The sequence below is a fragment of the Cetorhinus maximus genome, chromosome 1 (genome assembly GCF_964194155.1).
Source record: "Cetorhinus maximus chromosome 1, sCetMax3.hap1.1, whole genome shotgun sequence".
Classification (NCBI taxonomy): domain Eukaryota; kingdom Metazoa; phylum Chordata; class Chondrichthyes; order Lamniformes; family Cetorhinidae; genus Cetorhinus; species Cetorhinus maximus.
This window is the reverse complement of record NC_135879.1, coordinates 67,523,788-67,541,694: the sequence shown is the minus strand read 5'-3', so window position 1 is coordinate 67,541,694 and position 17,907 is coordinate 67,523,788. Positions and strand designations below refer to the sequence as shown.

The 17,907-nt window shown below is 42.5% G+C and overlaps 1 protein-coding gene across 4 annotated transcripts in view; it reads left to right on the top strand.

Annotated features, from left to right (window-relative positions):
- Nucleotides 1-2,535: 2,535 nt before the first annotated feature.
- Nucleotides 2,536-17,907, top strand: part of LOC144680651 (protein transport protein Sec24B-like) — a 106,177-nt gene continuing 90,805 nt past the window's right edge. For 3 of the 4 annotated variants that reach the window (XR_013576600.1, XM_078541895.1, XM_078541878.1), the window contains exons 1-2: nucleotides 2,536-2,622; nucleotides 13,674-13,778. The gene's annotated coding sequence lies outside the window, so the exon portion shown is untranslated. The remainder of the gene's footprint in view (nucleotides 2,623-13,673; nucleotides 13,779-17,907) is intronic. The other variant, XM_078541888.1, reaches the window with a different exon arrangement.

Here is a 17,907-nt window from a genome sequence, read left to right as displayed (position 1 = left end):
TAGAAACCAGCAGCGGATGACTAAAAAGTTAATAAAGAGGGGGAAAATTGATTATGAAAGTAAATTCTAAAGAAATATAAAAACAACCAGCAAGAGCTTCTACGGGTATATAAAAAGAGAGTGGCTAAAGTGAGCATGGGACCCTTGGAGGATGCGAATAGAGAATTGATAACGGGGAACAGGGAAATGACAGATAATTTAAACCAATATTTTGCATCGGTCTTCATGGTGGAGGACACAACAAACATCCAAAGGGTATCAGATATCAGTGGGAGGAAAGATCTTGTAACAGTCTCTATCACTAAGTACAAAGCATTTGACAAACTAATGGGACTAGAGACAGACAAGTCACCAGGACCTGATGGCCTGCATCCAAGGGTTTTAAAGGAAGCTGCTGCAGAGATAATGGAGGTATTGGTCGAAATATTCCAGAACTCACTGGATTCCAGGAGGGTCCCAGCGGATTGGAAAACAGCTAATGTGTCGCCCCTGTTCAAGAAGGGAGGGAGACAATAAGCAGGAAACTATAGGCCAGTCAGCCTAATATCTGTTGGGAAAATGCTGGAGTCCATTATTAAGGAAGAAATAGCAGAACATTTAGAAAAGCTTAACACAATCAAACAGAGTCAACATGGCTTTGCGAAAGGGGGATCATGTTCGACAAATTTGCTAGAGTTCTTTGAGGACATAACAAGCAGAGTTGATAAAGGGGAACTGATAGATGTAGTGTATTTGGATTTCCAGAAGGTATTCGATAAGGTGCCACATAAAAGGTTGTTGCGCAAGACAGGAGCTTGCAGTAATGTATTGGCATGGACGGAGAATTGGTTAACACACAGAAGACAGAGAGTCGGGATTAATGAGTCTTTTTCAGATTGGAAAGGCGTAACTAGTGGAGTGCCACAAGGATCAGTCCTAGGGCCTCAATTATTTACTATCTATATTGGAGGAAGGAGCAGAGTGTAATGTGTCCAAATTTGCTGACGATACAAAAATAGATGGGAGGGCATGTTGTGGTGAGGACATAAGGAATCTGCAATGGGATATAAATAGGTTGAGTGAGTGGGCAAAAACCTGGCAGATGGAGTTTAATGTAGGAAAGTGTCAAGTCATGCACTTTGGTAGGAAGAATCAAAAGGCAGACTATTATTTAAGTGGAGAGAGACTCCAAAAAGGTGCAGCATAGAGGCATCTGGGTGTTCTTGTGCATGAAACACAAGAAGTTAGCATGCAGTTGCAGCAAGTAATTAAGAAGGCAAATTGAATTTAGGCCTGTATTGCTAAGGGGTTGGAGTTTAAAAATAGGGAAGTCTTGTTACAACTGTACAGAGTATTGGTGAGGCCGCACCTGGAGTACTGTGTACAGTTTTGGTTCCTGTATTTAAGAAAGGATATACTGGCATTGGAGGCAGTTCAAACGAGATTAATTAGGCTGATTCCTGCGATGAAGGGGTTGACTTATCAAGAACAGCTAAACAGGTTAGGCCTTTATTCATTAGAGTTTAGAAGCGTGAAGGGTGATCTTATTGGAACGTACAAGATTCTGAGGGGGCTTGACAAGGTAGATGTCAGGGAATCTCGAACTATGGGACATAGTTACAGAATAAGGGGACATTCATTTAAAACTGAGATGCGAAGGAATTTCTTCTCTCAGAGGATAGTGAATGTCTGGAATTCCCTACTCCAGAGAGTTGTGGAGACTAGATCACTGAACGTATTTAAAGAGGAGGTAGATAGATTTTTGAAATATCGGGAAGTTGAGGGCTATGAGGAGCTGGCACAAAAGAGGAGTTAAGGCCTGGGGCAGATCAGCTATGATCTTATTGAATGGCGGGGCAGGCTTTAGGGGCCTAATGGCCTACTCCTGCTCCTATTTCTTATGTTCTTGACTCACCGAGTTTCCTTTAATTGCACCTTCAAAATCCGTGACCTCTACCACCCACCATCCAGTCACACACCGTCCTGAGTGGAAATATGTCACTGTTCCTTCACTGTCATGGGATAAAAATTTTGGAATTCCCTCTCTAACAGCACCACTTGGGACTCCAGTGGTTCAAGAAGATGGCTTACCAGCATCTACTCAAGGACTATTGCAGATGGGCAACAAATAATAAAAAAAAAACTCACATATGCTCATTCACCAGCTTGGTGACCCCAGTGAGTCTTCTAGACTGACCAAGACCCAAAAATCTTAGGTTATACTCCCCCCCCCGCCAAGAAGGAACTGTGACAATCCAATCATAGGGACGGCACATAAATGTTCAGGCACAGGCACCAAATCACGTTTCTTCAGATCCAACCTGGGGAAAAGCATGACTTTATTTGTCTGCTCAGTGGCAACACAAGGCTCTCAAGAAAGACTATTAAATACTATGGAGCAAAAATCTGTGGATGTACCGCAGAAGAAAATGCTGTTGGTGATCTTCAAGGTCTGAAATAATAAGCACAATAAGTTGCCCCAAGGTAAAGACAAGGTGCCAAATCGCTGGCGGGTAGAGGTGCAGATTAAGATATTTGTTCAGCCACTATGTGGTGCTGTGGAGTAGGGTTAGTTGTGCGTTGCGTGTAGGGAATGGTAACTGCTGCAGGAGTGTAGCCTGGAAATTCAGTTTAAAAAAAAAGGTATTTCCTCAGATATACTATCTCTTGGAAAAATTGTGAAATGCATTGGAGGCCTGTGGGTTTTTTTTAATTGGTAGGGCCGTTTGTCGCATGTTTGTGCCCCACATTGCTGCTAAGGAATAATTTGAGAAAGTACTTCAGCAAGAGCTCACTCTGGGCTGCTGCTCAAATGGAGACTCGGTGGACATTTTGAGGCCTTGAGCACAGCAGGAATTAATATTTTTAAAACAGAAACTATTCCCCAACCCCCCAAATCAAGTGCTGCTTTTTATTTTATTTCTCGTGTTTTTCTTATCAAATCTAAACTTTGCCCGTTGCACTGTAGGCCTCTGAGCAGAATATTTTACAAACCTATTCCAGCCACACTGCACTGTGTCTGGAAGACTCTTCGAATTTAAGCTGATGGGAAGTACTGGGCCTAAACTGCAACTTTTTTTTTTGCAGAGTAGATCTGAGTACGGGAGATATTTATATAATAGCCCAACCACGTCTAGATTTTTTTTAAATGAATTGTTTTAATCTTATTTTTGGTACCAAGTTTTGATATAAAATGCAAAAAAAAAAAGGCCATGTTGATTTGAATAGCAGTTTTGATGCAACTCATTCAAAGAGTTGTAATTTTGTTAACATACTGAGCTATTTATGAATTATATACTTTTAAAATCGGTGAATTGATTTAAAACCTGCACATTAAGCTGCTCTGCAGAAAAGGCCAACATCTGGTCAGTTTATTAATCAAAGACACAACCCTGTTGAAATGTTCTTTTGTGTTTTAGAAGAATAGAAATAATAGAACTGGACAAAGTTGTATGTGTGAGATAAATGTTCAGTGCAAGTTAGAATCTCTCCAGACTTTTTTATTTAACGTTTTTTTTGCAGTTTAACCACTTTCTGTTTCTTCCAACTATGTTCCTATTGTATTACTTGGTCTCTTATTCTAATTTTCTTAGTCTTTTGGAGTTTGCCTTATTTTTACTCTGCCATACCACAGCTATTTTTCCTTTGAATTGTGAAATTAATTTTGGCAACACTAGCATAAGGATGTGCAAGGAATACATCAGTGTGTGGTAGGGGATGATATTTTCAGACATGTGAAATGTAAAGTCTGTTTTCATTGCTTTGAAAGCTACAGGAAGGGCTAAATATAAGGTAGAATAAACAACGGGGAATTGCGAAATGCCTTAATTATTCTGTAAGCCCTGAGAGAAATTGAGTATTCTACTCTCTATAATTAGAATTTCTTAAATTCATTTTAATGTACTCTGTTATATAGGAACAGAAACATGTATTATATTTATTTAGAGCACTCCAACTCTTCTGTTATGTAATCTGTCTCCTGCCTTTCTCCATTATTGATTGGCTACTAGTTTGAAAATTGCCTCTGTTAGGATGTTAGTAGTCACCTGAAGCTATTATCATGAAGTACCAAAGAAACTTTGTTTAAAAATTCAGTTTAGTTCAGTAGCATGCAAGGGTAAAGCTATGCCACAATTACCAATCTCACCAGCATCTTCAGGGTGCACACACAAGTCCACTCCCCAGACAGTTAATTTGTAATAGAAGAATGCAGGCATAAATTTAAAAGGATTTTTGTTTTGCTACATTTTACAATTTCAACAGGCCTCCTAGGTACTTTTAAAATTGAACTTGCTTGTCTTAAACTTCGAAGGCAGTTGGGCACCTGTGAGAAGAAAGAATTTGCATTTATATAATGCCTTTCACGTCCTCACGATATCTCGAAGAATTTTTTATCAGTGAATTACTTTTCAAGGTAGGCCTGCCAATGCTGAAGGGAAGAGGAGGTGGAATTGCAGGTGAGGCCAGATCCAGTGGGCAACTTTCTTAGGAGGAGCAAAGAGTTCTTTAGATCTTAAACTCCCTCTCCCCATCCCCACCCCGTTTCTTCCCCCTCCCTTTTGTTTTTTTCAATAATTTATATAGATTTTTCTTTTCACACCTATTTCCATTATTTTAAAATCTACAACTAATACCTTGTCAGTCTTTCCACCCCACCCCCACTAGAGCTGTACCTTGAGTGTCCTGCTCTCCATTCTTAATTAGCACATTCTCTTAGATAATATCACCACCTTCAACACCTCTTTGATCCTTTTGTCTGTGACATCTTTTGATTATCTGCTCCTATCACTGCTTGCTTGTCCCTACAACCACCCACCTCCCTCAACCTCTCTTCTCCCCCCCCCCCCCCACCCACCACCTTAAACCAGCTTATATTTCACCCCTCTCCTAACTATACTCAGTTCTGTTGAAGGGTCGTGAGGACTCAAAACGTCGACTCTTTTCTTCTCCACCGATGCTGCCAGACCTGCTGAGTTTTTCCAGGTAATTCTGTTTTTGTTTTGGATTTCCAGCATCCGCAGTAATTTTTTGTTTTTATCAGGATTGAGGGGTCTGGCTGAAGGTGGCTACAGAGCGAGGGAGGGGGCGAGGCTGCAGAAGGATTTTAGACACAAGGATGAGAGTTTTAAATATAAGGCATTGGGGAATCAGGGGCCAGTGCAGGTCAACAAAGATAATAGAGTGAAATTTGAAGAGGATTTGGTGCATGGTAGAATCTGAGCAACCAAGCTTTACATGAGCTGCAGTTTGCAGAATACGCAGGATGTGAGGTTGGCTAGGTGAATATTGTGGAGTCTGGAGTTGATAACTGCAAGGGGATAAGGGTTTCAATGGCAGCTGGGCTGAGGCATGGGTAAAGGCAGGTGATGTTATGAAGGTGGCAGTAGGTAGTCTTTGTGATAAGAGTGTATAGGGTAGTAAGTTCAGTTGGGGTTGAATGGGATACCGGAATTAAGAAGTCTGATTCAGTCTGAAACAATAAAAGGGAGGAGGATTGAATTGGTGTTCATGGTCAAAGTTTGTGGTTGTGATGAAAGACAATGGCTTGGATTTTGCAGTCAGATGTGAAACAATGGAAACAATGGTGCTCATTACTGACCTCAAAGAAAGTTGCCCACTGGATCCAGCAATCTCTGGTGTGATTTTCACTTTCCCAACATCATTTTGAATCTGGCGCCAAGTCAAGGGATCTCTGGGTGCCCAACAATACTGAGGGTAAAAATAAAAATAAAAATACCTGGAAAAACTCAGCAGGTCTGGTAGCATCTGCAGAGAGGAACACAGTTAACATTTCAAGTCCGTATGACTCTTCAACAGAACTAAGTAAAAATAGAAGAGAGGTGAAATATAAGCTGGTTTAAGAGGGGTGGGGGGTGGGACACCATCCCATTCTCTCAGTTCCTTCGCCTCCATCGCATCTGTTCTTATGATGCCATTTTCAAAAACAGTTCCTCTGACATGTCTTCCTTCTTCCTTAACCGAGATTTTCCACTCACGCTGGTTGTCAGGGCCCTCAACCGCGTCCGGCCCATCTCCCGCGCATCCGCCCTCACACCTTCCTCTCCCTCCCAGAAACATGATAGGGTCCCCCTTGTCCTCACTTATCACCCCACCAGCCTCCACATTCAAAGGATCATCCTCCGCCATTTCCGCCAACTCCAGCATGATGCCACCACCAAACACATCTTCCCTTCACCCCCCCCTGGTGGCATTCCACAGGGATAGTTCCCTCCAGGACACCCTGGTCCACTCCTCCATCACCCCCTACACCTCAACCCCCTCCCATGGCACCTTCCCATGCAACCGCAGAAGGTGCAACACCTGCCCCTTTACTTCCCCTCTCCTCACTGTCCAAGGGCCCAAACACTCCTTTCAAGTGAAGCAGCATTTCACTTGCACTTCCCTCAATTTAGTCTACTGCATTCATTGCTCCCAATGCAGTTTCCTCTACATTGGAGAGACCAAACGCAGACTGGGTTACCGCTTTGCAGAACACCTTCGGTCTGTCCGCAAGCATGACCCAGACCTCCCTGTCGCTTGCCATTTCAACACTCCACCCTGCTCTCATGCCCACATGTCTGTCCTTGGCCTGTGGCATTGCTCCAGTGAAGCTCAACAGCACCTCATCTTCCGACTAGGCACTTTACAGCCTTCCGGACTGAATATTGAGTTCAACAATTTTAGATCATGAACTCTCTCCTCCATCCCCACCCCCTTTCTGGTCTCCCCTTTTTTTTCCCCCCAATAATTTATATAGATTTTTCTTTTCCCACCTATTTCCATTATTTTTAAATGTATTTCCATCCATTGTTTTATCTCTACCTTTTAGCCTATTTCGATTCCTTCACACCACCCCCACTAGGACTATCTGTACCTTGCTTGTCCTGCTTTCTACCCTTAATCAGCACATTTCTTAGATAATATCAACACCTCTTTGTCCTTTTGTCTATGACATCTTTTGGCTATCTCCACCTATCACTGGCCCTCTATCCAGCTCTACTTGTCCCTCCCCCCTTAAACCAGCTTATATTTCACCTCTTTTCTATTTTTACTTAGTTCTGTTGAAGAGTCATACGGACTCGAAATGTTAACTGTGTTCCTCTCTGCAGATGCTGCCAAACCTGCTGAGTTTTTCCAAGTATTTTTATTTTTGTTTTAGATTTCCAGCATCCGCAGTTTTTTGCTTTTATCTTAATCCTGAGGGTATGCAGCCAATCACATTGAAGTATTCTTTCAGAAAAATAAATAATTGTGACATGCACATGGGATTAAGGTGGAAGCTGAAATATCAAACATTTTATTAAAAAATTATTAAAAAGCTTGAAATCCTTATCATAATGCAAAATGTTGACATTACACATATAAAATCAGTTTTCCAGGGGCAGAAGCATTCTTCAGCAGTGGTTATGAATAGTGCACACTTACTACTACAACAACGACAACTTATATAGTGCCCAAAAGGGGTTAAAATGCCCCAAAGGCATTTACAGAGTATTATAAAACAAAATAAGACACTGAGCCACATAAAAAAAATTAGATCAGATAACCAAAAGCTTGGTCAAAGAGGTAGGTTTTTAAGGAGTTTCATAAATGAGGGAAGCGAGGTAGAGAGATGGAGAGGTGTAGGGATGGAATTCCAGAGCTTAGGGCCCAGGCAGCTGAAGGCACAGCCATCCAAAGGTAGTGAGATTAAAATCGGGATGCTCAAGAGATCAGAGTTCGAGGAGTGCAGATATCTTGGAGGGTTGTGGGGCTGGAGGAGATTAGAGATAGGGAGGGGCAAGGCCATGGATGGATTTGAAAACAAGGATGAGAATTTTAAAATCAAGGTGTTGCTTGACTGGGAGCCACTGTAGGTCAGTGAGCACAGGGCTGATAGGGGAATGGGACTTGCTGCGATTTAAGGCACAGGCAGCAGAGTTTTGGATGACTTCAAATTTATGGAGGGTGGAATGTGGGCGACCAGCCAGAAGTGCACTAGAATAGTCCAGCCTAGAGGTAACGGAGGCTTGAATGAGGGTTTCAGCGGCAGATGAGCTGAGACGGGTGAAGTCGGATAATGTTACAGAAATAGGCGGTCTTAACGATGGCACGAGTATTCGACTTGAAGCTCATCTCAGGATCAGATATGACATCGAGTCGCAAGCATACTGGCTATTCTCAGACTCTTGCCTGGGAGAGGGATAGAATCAGTAGCTAAGGAATGGAGTTTGGAGTGGGGACTGAAAATAATGGCTTCAGTCTTTCCAGTATTTAATTGGAGGATATTTCTGCTTATCCAGTACTGGATGTCGGATAAGAAATCTGATAGTTTAGTGGAGAAGTTGAGAGCGGTGGCGGTGAGGTAGATTTGGGTGTCATCCGCGTACATGTGAAAACTGACGCTGTGCCTTCGGATGTTGACACCAAGAGGCAACATGTAGCTGAGAAATAGGAGGGGGGCCAAGGATAAATCCATGGGGGACACTAGATGCAGGAGAAGGAAGAGGTGATTCTTTGGTTACAATTAGATAGATAAGAATGGAACCAGGTAAGTGCAGTCCCACCCAGCTGGACGTCAGTCAAGAGGCGTTGGAGGAGGATGGTGTGGTCAGTTGAGTCAAAAACTGCAGACAGGCTGAGAAGGAGTGGTTTACCTTTGTCACAGTCATGTAGGATGTCATTTGTAATTTGGATTAGAGCTGTGGCGAGGCAGAAACCTGATTGAAGGGATTCAAACGTGGAGTTCTGGGAAAGGTGGGAACAGATTTGAGAGGTGACAACATGTCCAAGGACTCTGGAGAGGAAAAGGAAGTTTGAGATGGAACAGTAGTTTGCAAGGACAGTGGAGTGAAGGGTTGGGTTTTTGTAGAAATGGGTGATGACAATGCTTTTACAAGACACAACATTTTTGGAAGTTTTAAAAGAGCAATATTACAGCATAAAAGGAGAAGTTCTCATCAGTTCGGTGATCTCCCATCGATTGCACTTGTTGGGAGGCTGGGGGAGGGGAGGGGGGCCCATCCTATTGAAAAGCGTGAATCACTGACAGCCACTTCTTGATTTCCACATATAACTGTGCATGTGCGTACTCCAGATGATGTTGTCAGTACTAAAGCCGGGCCAATAGCTTTGGTGTTCATTGTTCATATTGGTCAGTTGAGGAAAACTGCATCTCATCCAAGACTGGATGTGTTAAGCAATCTGACAGCAAGGAGACAGGACAAGTGGAGAGAGGTGGCAGAGTTGTCTTGTCATCAGCATACGTGTGGAAGCTGACCACACACATGTCACCAACTGGCAATATGTATTTGAGGAAGAGGGGGGCAAGTATAGATCTTTGGGGGATTCTGGAAATAGCAGTGCTGGGCTGGTAGAGTTGCCATTAATGGAGAAGCGCCGGCTATGACTGCATAGATAAGAGTGGAACTGTACAAAGATAATCCATCCAAGCTGAACAGTGGAGGAGACAGTTTACAGGGCATGGTTGACCTTGTCTAGCTGCAGAAAGGCAAGGAATGTTGAGGATTACGGCATCCTGATCCCTGTCACAGAGGATGTTGCAGCTGTTCTGGCAATGCCACCTTCCATGGCAGTGCGTCTGCTATGCCTTACTTTTTTCCACCGAGGATTCCCCTTCACTGTGGTTGACCAGGCCCTCAACCCATTTCTGTCCTATTTCTCACACTCCTGCTTTCACCCCTTGCCCTCCCTCCCAGAACCATGAGAGAGTCCTCCTTGTTCTTACCTGCCTCCACATTCAACAGATCACCCCCTTGTGTTTCTAGCATAATTCCCCCCATCAAAACCGCAGGAGATGCAACACTTGCCCTTTCATCTCCTTCCTTCTCACTGTCCTGTACCCCAAACACTCACTCCAGGTGAAACTGCAATTAATTGTTGTTTTGATTCATTATACTGTATTCATTGCTCATGATCTGATTGCCTCTACATTGCGGAGATCAAACCCAGGTTGGGTGATTGTTTTGCAGAAGTGTTATTTAATCTGCAAGCTTTGACTCTCAGCTTCTGGTTACTTGTCATTTTAAGTGATTCTGCTGGTGCTATTTACACCTCCTTGAGACCAATCTTTGATTTCTTTACTTGTCCCCTTCCCATTCCATTTTGCTTTGCACCATCATCCCTTTAGTCATCTAATCACTCCTGTCTCCACCCTTTCATGATCTCCCCTTCCTTTCATCCCCTCTGTCTTTTTTTGCTGCCTCCATAGTTGCTTCTCCAAGAGTTTAGAAGAATGAGAGGTGATCTCATTGAAACATATAAAATTCTAAGGGAATTGACGGGGAAGATGGTGGGAGGAAGGTGCCCCAGGCAAGAGAATCTCGACCTAAGGGGTCAGGGTGAGAGGCCAGTTTTGAGATGAGGAGAAATTTCTTCACTCAAAAGGTAGTGAGTCTTTGGGATTCTCTACTCAGAGGATTGTGATGCACAATTGTAGAGTGTAAGTCAGTGATTGATAGAAGGGTTGAATGATCTAATTTTGCTCATATTTCTTGAATTTTTATCTGTCAAATCTCTTAACACACTCTCTCCACCACAGCCCCCCACCCCACCGTTCTGTAAAAATGTCATCTATCTGAAATGCTAGCTCTGTTTCTCTCTCCACAGATGGCCTGGCCCTGCTGAGCATTTCCAACATTTTTGTTTTTGTCATTTACGACTTTGGTTAGGATCTTTTTGGCCCTGTGGCAGGAATGGAATCCTGATTTGGAAGTTTCAAATAGGGAATTGCAGGACCAGCCATATAAATACTGTGGCTACAGGAGCAGGTCAGAGGCTGGGAATTCTGTGGAAAGTAACTCACCACCTGGCTCGCCAAAGTCTATCCACCATCTACAAGTCAGGAGCGTGATGGAATACTCTCTACTTGCCTGGATGAGTGCAGCTCCAACAACACTCAAGAAGCTTGACATCATCCAGGACAAAGCAGCCCACTTGATTGGCACCCCATCCACAAACATTCACTCCCTCCACTACCGATGCACAGTGGCAGCAGTGTGTACCATCTACAAGATGCATCTGCAGCAACTCACCAAAACTTTTTCGATAGTGTATTCCAAATCTGCCATCACTACCACCTAGCAGGACAAGGGCAGCAGACACATGGGAACACCACCGCCTGTAAGTTCTCCTCCAAGCTGCTTGCCATCCTGACTTGGAAATATATCGCTGTTCCTTAACTGTCGCTGGGTCAAAATCCTGGAACTCCCTTCCTAACAGCACTGTGGGTGTACATCACCACACGGACTGCAGCGATTCAAGAAGGCAACTCACCACCACCTTCTCAAGGGCAACTAGGGATAGGCAATAAATGCTGGCCTTGCCTGTGATGCCCACATCCCATGAGCAAATATAAAAAAAGAGATGGGCACAAGTTTGGGGGAGGAAAGGGAAATTGAGATGGGGCAATCATTTGCAAAGGCAGAACGATTGTTAGTCAGAGTTTTGAGGACAGAATTGATGACGGTAGTTTTGAAAGGGAGGGGTGCCTTTCATGAGGAGAGGGGAATCATTTACAGTGTCAGCTGGCACAGGGCCACAAATGGAAGTTGAATCAAGATGCTGACTCTCATGACTTTATCATGGATAAGAGAGCATGGGGGAGTTGAGGGAAAGTAGAGACACGTGGGCTCAGGTTGGGTAGGTGCAGCCTGGGCAGAGAATGGAGAGGGGTAGGGGAAGGGGCAGTTGAACAGGTGGCCTCCATCTTAGAAAAAACTCCATGAACGTTGTGCACTTGTTGGAGGTGAAGAGGTAACCTGGGAGAACCAATAAACAATTCAAATTGAAGTCATCAGTGGCGCGCCTTGGATTCATAGTAACTTTTGATAATGAAGAATGGCGTTGCCAAAATAATGTGAACTTGCAAATCGGTTTCTTGGTCTCTGAACAGATCAATACTGAACTTTATTTTGTTGCTAAATACCTCAGCCATTGTTTATTGTTCAAATTAACAAAAAATGCGCCATCTCTAAAAGTTGCTGCCGTGTTTATGCAGCTGTCTTCGAGAGAGAGAGAAAGTAGAATTTTAGAGGTAGCTGAGCCAGGATTTGCAGTCTGGATCCACACTCTCCTCCGGTGATAATGCAGCTTTTTAATTCAGGTTCTTCACACTGCTGAGTTCAGAAATTCCACAGCATTAATTAGCACTAATTGTTCAAACCACAGCTGAAACATATTGGGAGGGAGGGGGTCAGGGGACGATGCAAATGTTAAAGTCAGTGAATTGGAGCTCCAGTGTCTTGTGCCACAGGGTGCAAGGTTTCTCTTGTGAGTTCTCTGTATACTAGTTTCTCGATCTCAACCCCAGCTTCATATGTAGACACTGAACAGAAGGTGGGAAAAAAAGGGGGTGGAGAATTATCTCCATGTTGCACTGGTGCTAAATCACCCGCTTTTACTGATAGAGGGCTCAGAATCCATCTCAACTTCATTCTTCTGGCTGAAGAAAGTGTCAGTGCGAGAATGCTTCATGGGAAGAAGATAAATGGCAAAAAAATTACAAGAATTACAACTCATTGTAACTTTTTTTAAGGATAAAACACAGGAAATCATATTTCTGCCCCTTAAGCTAGCAAGTTTTGCAACCTTAAATTATAAACCTTAAATGAGAATATGAAACAACTTTAAATTATTTATGGTTCTAATATTTTTACTGTGCATCCTCTCTGATCAGATGTTCCCCACTATACGTAGTTGATTTCTGTGACAATTGGATTATGTATTGACAATGTGCTAGTGTTGATTTCAACTTTCACTAACTTGAACGGTCTCTCCAAGTAAGATTTTATTTCTTAACTGGATTGCATTTAGACTAGGCAATAATTAATTAGGTAATAAAGGTACAGCTCTGTCATTAGGCATTAAAGCCAAAGCTCATTCAGGTAGCTGAACTGTACAGACCAAGAAAGTCGCAGATTTAATCCTTTGACTCTACTGGGGCTAATTTTGGCAGTGGCAGCAATATGCTCACCTGAATTGGAGAGTTGGAAATTGGGGATTCTATTCTTGACTGCTGTCCAGTAATTCCTGCTGGATATGGATACCGGATGAGGGCAGGATCAGGCCAGCTGTGAAACAATCCACTAATACACTGCCTCAGCTCGCAAGTGAACAGCAGCCAGTTATTGGAGAATGGTCAGAGCCCACAGTATGATGTGGATGCCTTCATTGGGGAAGGGGGCGTGGAGAATACTGGTAGGGCAAAAAGACAGGAAGACAAAACGCTAACCTTGGCACCCTGTCTTTCCAGTCTCTCATAACATTAAACTAGCACACAGTGTAAATTTAATTCCGCATGAAGAGCTGTGTAAATTGTGGAATGTCTGGCAATTCGTTACACAGGACGCTGATTGGAATATTAAAATGGGAAAACAAATTATAATGTATAGTGAGAAAAAACATCTTCAGTATTTGCTTCTTTCTAAGGAAAAGCTTACAAGTATGACTTTTGTGACCCTTGGAGTATTTGTTTGAATATATGCAGCTTTAAACAATCAGCATTTGTTTGATTTTGATATCGCAAAGTTGTGTGTCAAATGTTTTCTGGTTTGTGCTGCTAGGAAATGTTGAGCAGGGTGCCTGTGATTTCCTAACTTGTGCAGCTAGTGAACTAGGCTCTGCATCACCAGTGCAACCTTGGGATGTTACTCCTGCATCGTATATTTAATGTGTCCTGTCTTGTTTTTGTTCAGGTGACTCCAATACCAAGATTGAATCCCTTCAAACGGGTGGAGAGTTACCTCGTATCACAATCGTGTGCAGCAATATATGACTACTTGAAGGATTCTCATTTGAAAGTGAGTTAACAAATAGTTTAGTTTAGATCTGATGTCTAAAGAAGGAAGATGCACAAAGTGCCTCAGTAATTTTCTGCTGTTACAAAGTTTGAAAGTAATCTAAAACATAAGCAATTCAAAATTTACAATCAAAAGGACTAAATCTCAACAGATTTATAGTTTTCGATTCAAAATCAATTCGTAATGTTTAGCTGATAAGTTTATTCAGAAGACAGCTGAGCCAGATAGATCAGATCCCATGAACAGCTCTCAGTATATGCTGTTTTGTTTGATCTCAGCCAGGGCAACACTGATTGCTACAATTGGTCTCAGCAGCCTAGGTAGGAAAAATTATCCCGAGCTCCCCCATCTGATCAAGGTGACCTATGATAGAAATGTATGTGGGTGAATGTCTGGTGAATGCAAGTTGGGCTGCATTAGCCCATGGTTGAATAACCTGCTGACATTCCCAGTCGAGCCTCACACTTGAATGGGATACCACAGGACAAATGTACTCAGGCAAATTGTTGAGGGAAAGAAAATGACTGCATCATGTCACAATACATTGTTCACCATCTTGAATATATAAGCTATAGTAACACCTATTAATAAATAAAGGCCATGGCCACCAATCTGCTTTGATACTCTTTCGAGTTATCAACAGTCACAGATTGCAACTCTTTTCGAGTACAATCACAGTTCTTGGTTTCCGGGAGTGGGACATGAACCCACAACCCTCTGATTCAAAGGCGAGGGTGCTATGAACTGAGCCACAGCTGACACCTCCAATCTGCTTTGATACTCTTTCGAGTTATCAACAGTCACAGATTGCAACTCTTTTGAGTACAATCACAGTTCTTGGTTTCCAGGAGTGGGACATGAACCCACAGCCCTCTGATTGAAAGGCGAGGGTGCTATGAACTGAGCCACAGATGCACCCCAAAATTCTTTCGAGTTATCAACAGTCACAGATTGCAACTCTTTTGAGTACAATCACAGTTCTTGGTTTCCGGGAGTGGGACATGAACCCACAACCTTCTGATTCAAAGGCAAGGGTGCTATGAACTGAGCCACAGCTGACACCTCCTTCAATCTGCTTTGATACTCTTTCGAGTTATCAACAGTCACAGATTGCAACTCTTTTCGAGTACAATCACAGTTCTTGGTTTCCGGGAGTGGGACATGAACCCACAACCTTCTGATTCAAAGGCAAGGGTGCTATGAACTGAGCCACAGCTGACACCTCCTTCAATCTGCTTTGATACTCTTTCGAGTTATCAACAGTCACAGATTGCAACTTCTTTCGAGTACAATCACAGTTCTTGGTTTCTAGGAGTGGGACATGAACCCACAGCCCTCTGATTGAAAGGCGAGGGTGCTATGAACTGAGCCACAGATGCACCCCAAAATTCTTTCGAGTTATCAATAGTCACAGATTGCAACTCTTTTGAGTACAAGCACAGTTCTTGGTTTCCGGGAGTGGGACATGAACCCACAACCTTCTGATTCAAAGGCAAGGGTGCTATGAACTGAGCCACAGCTGACACCTCCTTCAATCTGCTTTGATGTAGTACATGCATGTCTTGACTCTTATTAATGAGCTCAGCTAAAATGCGAGTGTTTATGTGAGATGAATCACATTGAAATGAGTAGTATCTGCTTCCACTAAACTAATCGAATTAAGGCATGGTATGCAGTTATATGGCCCAAAATACTCCACTTACCATTTACAATATAGGAACTGGATAAATGAATAGTTGGAATCCTGTTTGCTGCTGTAGACATCACAAATTAAATAAAGCTGGCTTATGGGAATCCTGCATTATAAGTGAGTTTCCAAAGTCGAGACTCTAGCCATTACTTCTGACTTGGCTTTTCCTGCCACTATGAAAGGCAGGGTGATACATAACAGTTACTGGCAATCAGCTACCACCCAGATTTACTCAAAGCCCATTTTCTCTGTCTTCCACTGGTAAGAAAGCTGTTTAAAAATCACCTTTATATCATTTTTCCTCAGTGAGGAGCATGTTCACCCCTTCAGTCAGCAGATTCTGGGTTCAAGCTCTACTACGTGACATCATCCAGGCTGACATTTCAGCGCAATACTGAGAGTGCTGAATTTTCAGAAGTGCCATCTTTCAAGTGGCATTTCAAAAGAAGCTTCTGTCTGCCTGTTCAGGTGGCTGTAAAGGATCCTTTTTCAATAATTAAATAAGAACATGGAATTCTGGTGTCCACACCAACAACCCTTCCACAACCAGTATCACCAAAAAAAGGGCCCACATTAATTAGTCACGTAGCTCACTTGCAGTTTGGGGGACCTTTTGTGCAAATTGGACTACTGCAGCTTCCCTGCATAGGTGATTGAAATGCTTTGGGACTTGCTGAGGATGTGATAAGTTGCTATGCAAATTCTTTTGTACTGTGGCTCCTCATTGAGTTTAGAAATTAGTAAGGGAAAGTATGTTAAAATAAATCCAACCTATCTAAGGCTGAAGACAAGTTTATTTCAGGGTAAAGCATCTCTTGCCAGGCTAGTCTTGTGTCTGGGTGTTGAATTGGCTGGGAAAGATGTCCATTTCCACCCTGTTCTCTGGAATTTAAGAACTCAGATTCTTTGTACCAGCAAACTAGATGATGACAGCTGGGAAGGAGAAATAGGAAAATATTTTAAATATTTTTCTAGTGCAAGAGTTAGTAGAAATGACTGTTAATTTAGGCAGGGGAAATAATACAAAATAGGACAGACACTAAAGGAGACATGGAGGGAAAATCAAGCATAATTAATGTGCTTAAATTAGATTTTTAATCCCTTTTTATTTCAAGTGTTGTGCTCTGTGGAATTAATATTAAACCATTATATAATATTTTGCTGATATCAGTCTCACTTTATGAACCACATTTCAAATTAAAAACTTGCAAAGCCCTCCATGCCGGGAAGACAAACCATCTCCCTGGATTAAGGTATAAATAGATTTTACAAACAACACGAGTACCAGCTGCTGTACATGCTGAAACTATATGCTCATATACACTTAATTTGCGCTTATGCACACACTAGGTAAATGGCTGGTTACCCCTTGAGTTCTGTATCTTTTGAAACCGACTCTTTGGATGATGAAATAATCTTTGACTAAGAGTTATCAAACGTAGCACGATGAAGCAGGGAGATTATGACATGCACTTTTGACTATAAATCTCCTCCCTCTGTGACTATCCCATTAGACTGCGATTTTAAAAAAAATTATTAGTGAGAGCCTGAACTCTAGTCTGGAGGAACAGCTGTCAAGAATACATACAAATGAAGCAAAAAAGCTCCCTGAAAATCTGAAACATTTTTTTTCAATTTGCTGGACCAGGGTGGATGTGCAGAGGATGTTACCTCTTCTGCAAGAATCTAAAATTAGGGTTCACTGTTTTAAAAATAAGGGGTCACCCATTTTAAGTGGAGATGAGGCGAAATTTTTTCTGAGTGTTGTGAGTCTTTGGAACTCTCTTCCTGAAAAGACGGTGGAAGCAGAGTTTTTTAATATTTTTAAGGCAGAGGTGGATAGATTCCTGGTAAGCAAGAGGCTGATAGGTTATCGGGGGTAGGTGGGATGCAGATTTGAGGTTACTATCAGATCAGCCATAATCTTATTAAATAGTGGAGCAGGTTCGAGGGGTCGAATGGCCTACTCCAGGTCCTTGTTCATATGTAACTACAGATCAAGTCAGTCAGCATTTATAACAGGAAAAGGCAGATTCATGTTTTGGGTACAGGCACAACCTACTTTTGAAACCTGACGAAAGGAACTGAGAAAAATTAACCTTTCTTTCACATTGTCAGCATTGCCTGACCTGCTCTGCAGTTCTAGTGTTTCTGTTTTAATTTTAATAAAGTATTCGATTCGGCTCCTACAGTACGGTGACATTTTAAGTGACATCTCTTTCTCCTGATTTCAAACCTGACTCTCTCTCTCTCTCTCTCTCTCTCTTCAGCTGAGCTGTTTTCAATTTCCAGTCCTCAGTAGGAGTGAGGGCTGGAGTCGAGTAGAGTTGCCCTACATAAGATTTGATCAGGGTTTGACCGATTACTCAAGAGTTGGAGCCACAAGCGATTTAGTTTAAAGGCTCAAAGTGGTTTATTGAGAAGTAACTATTCAAATAG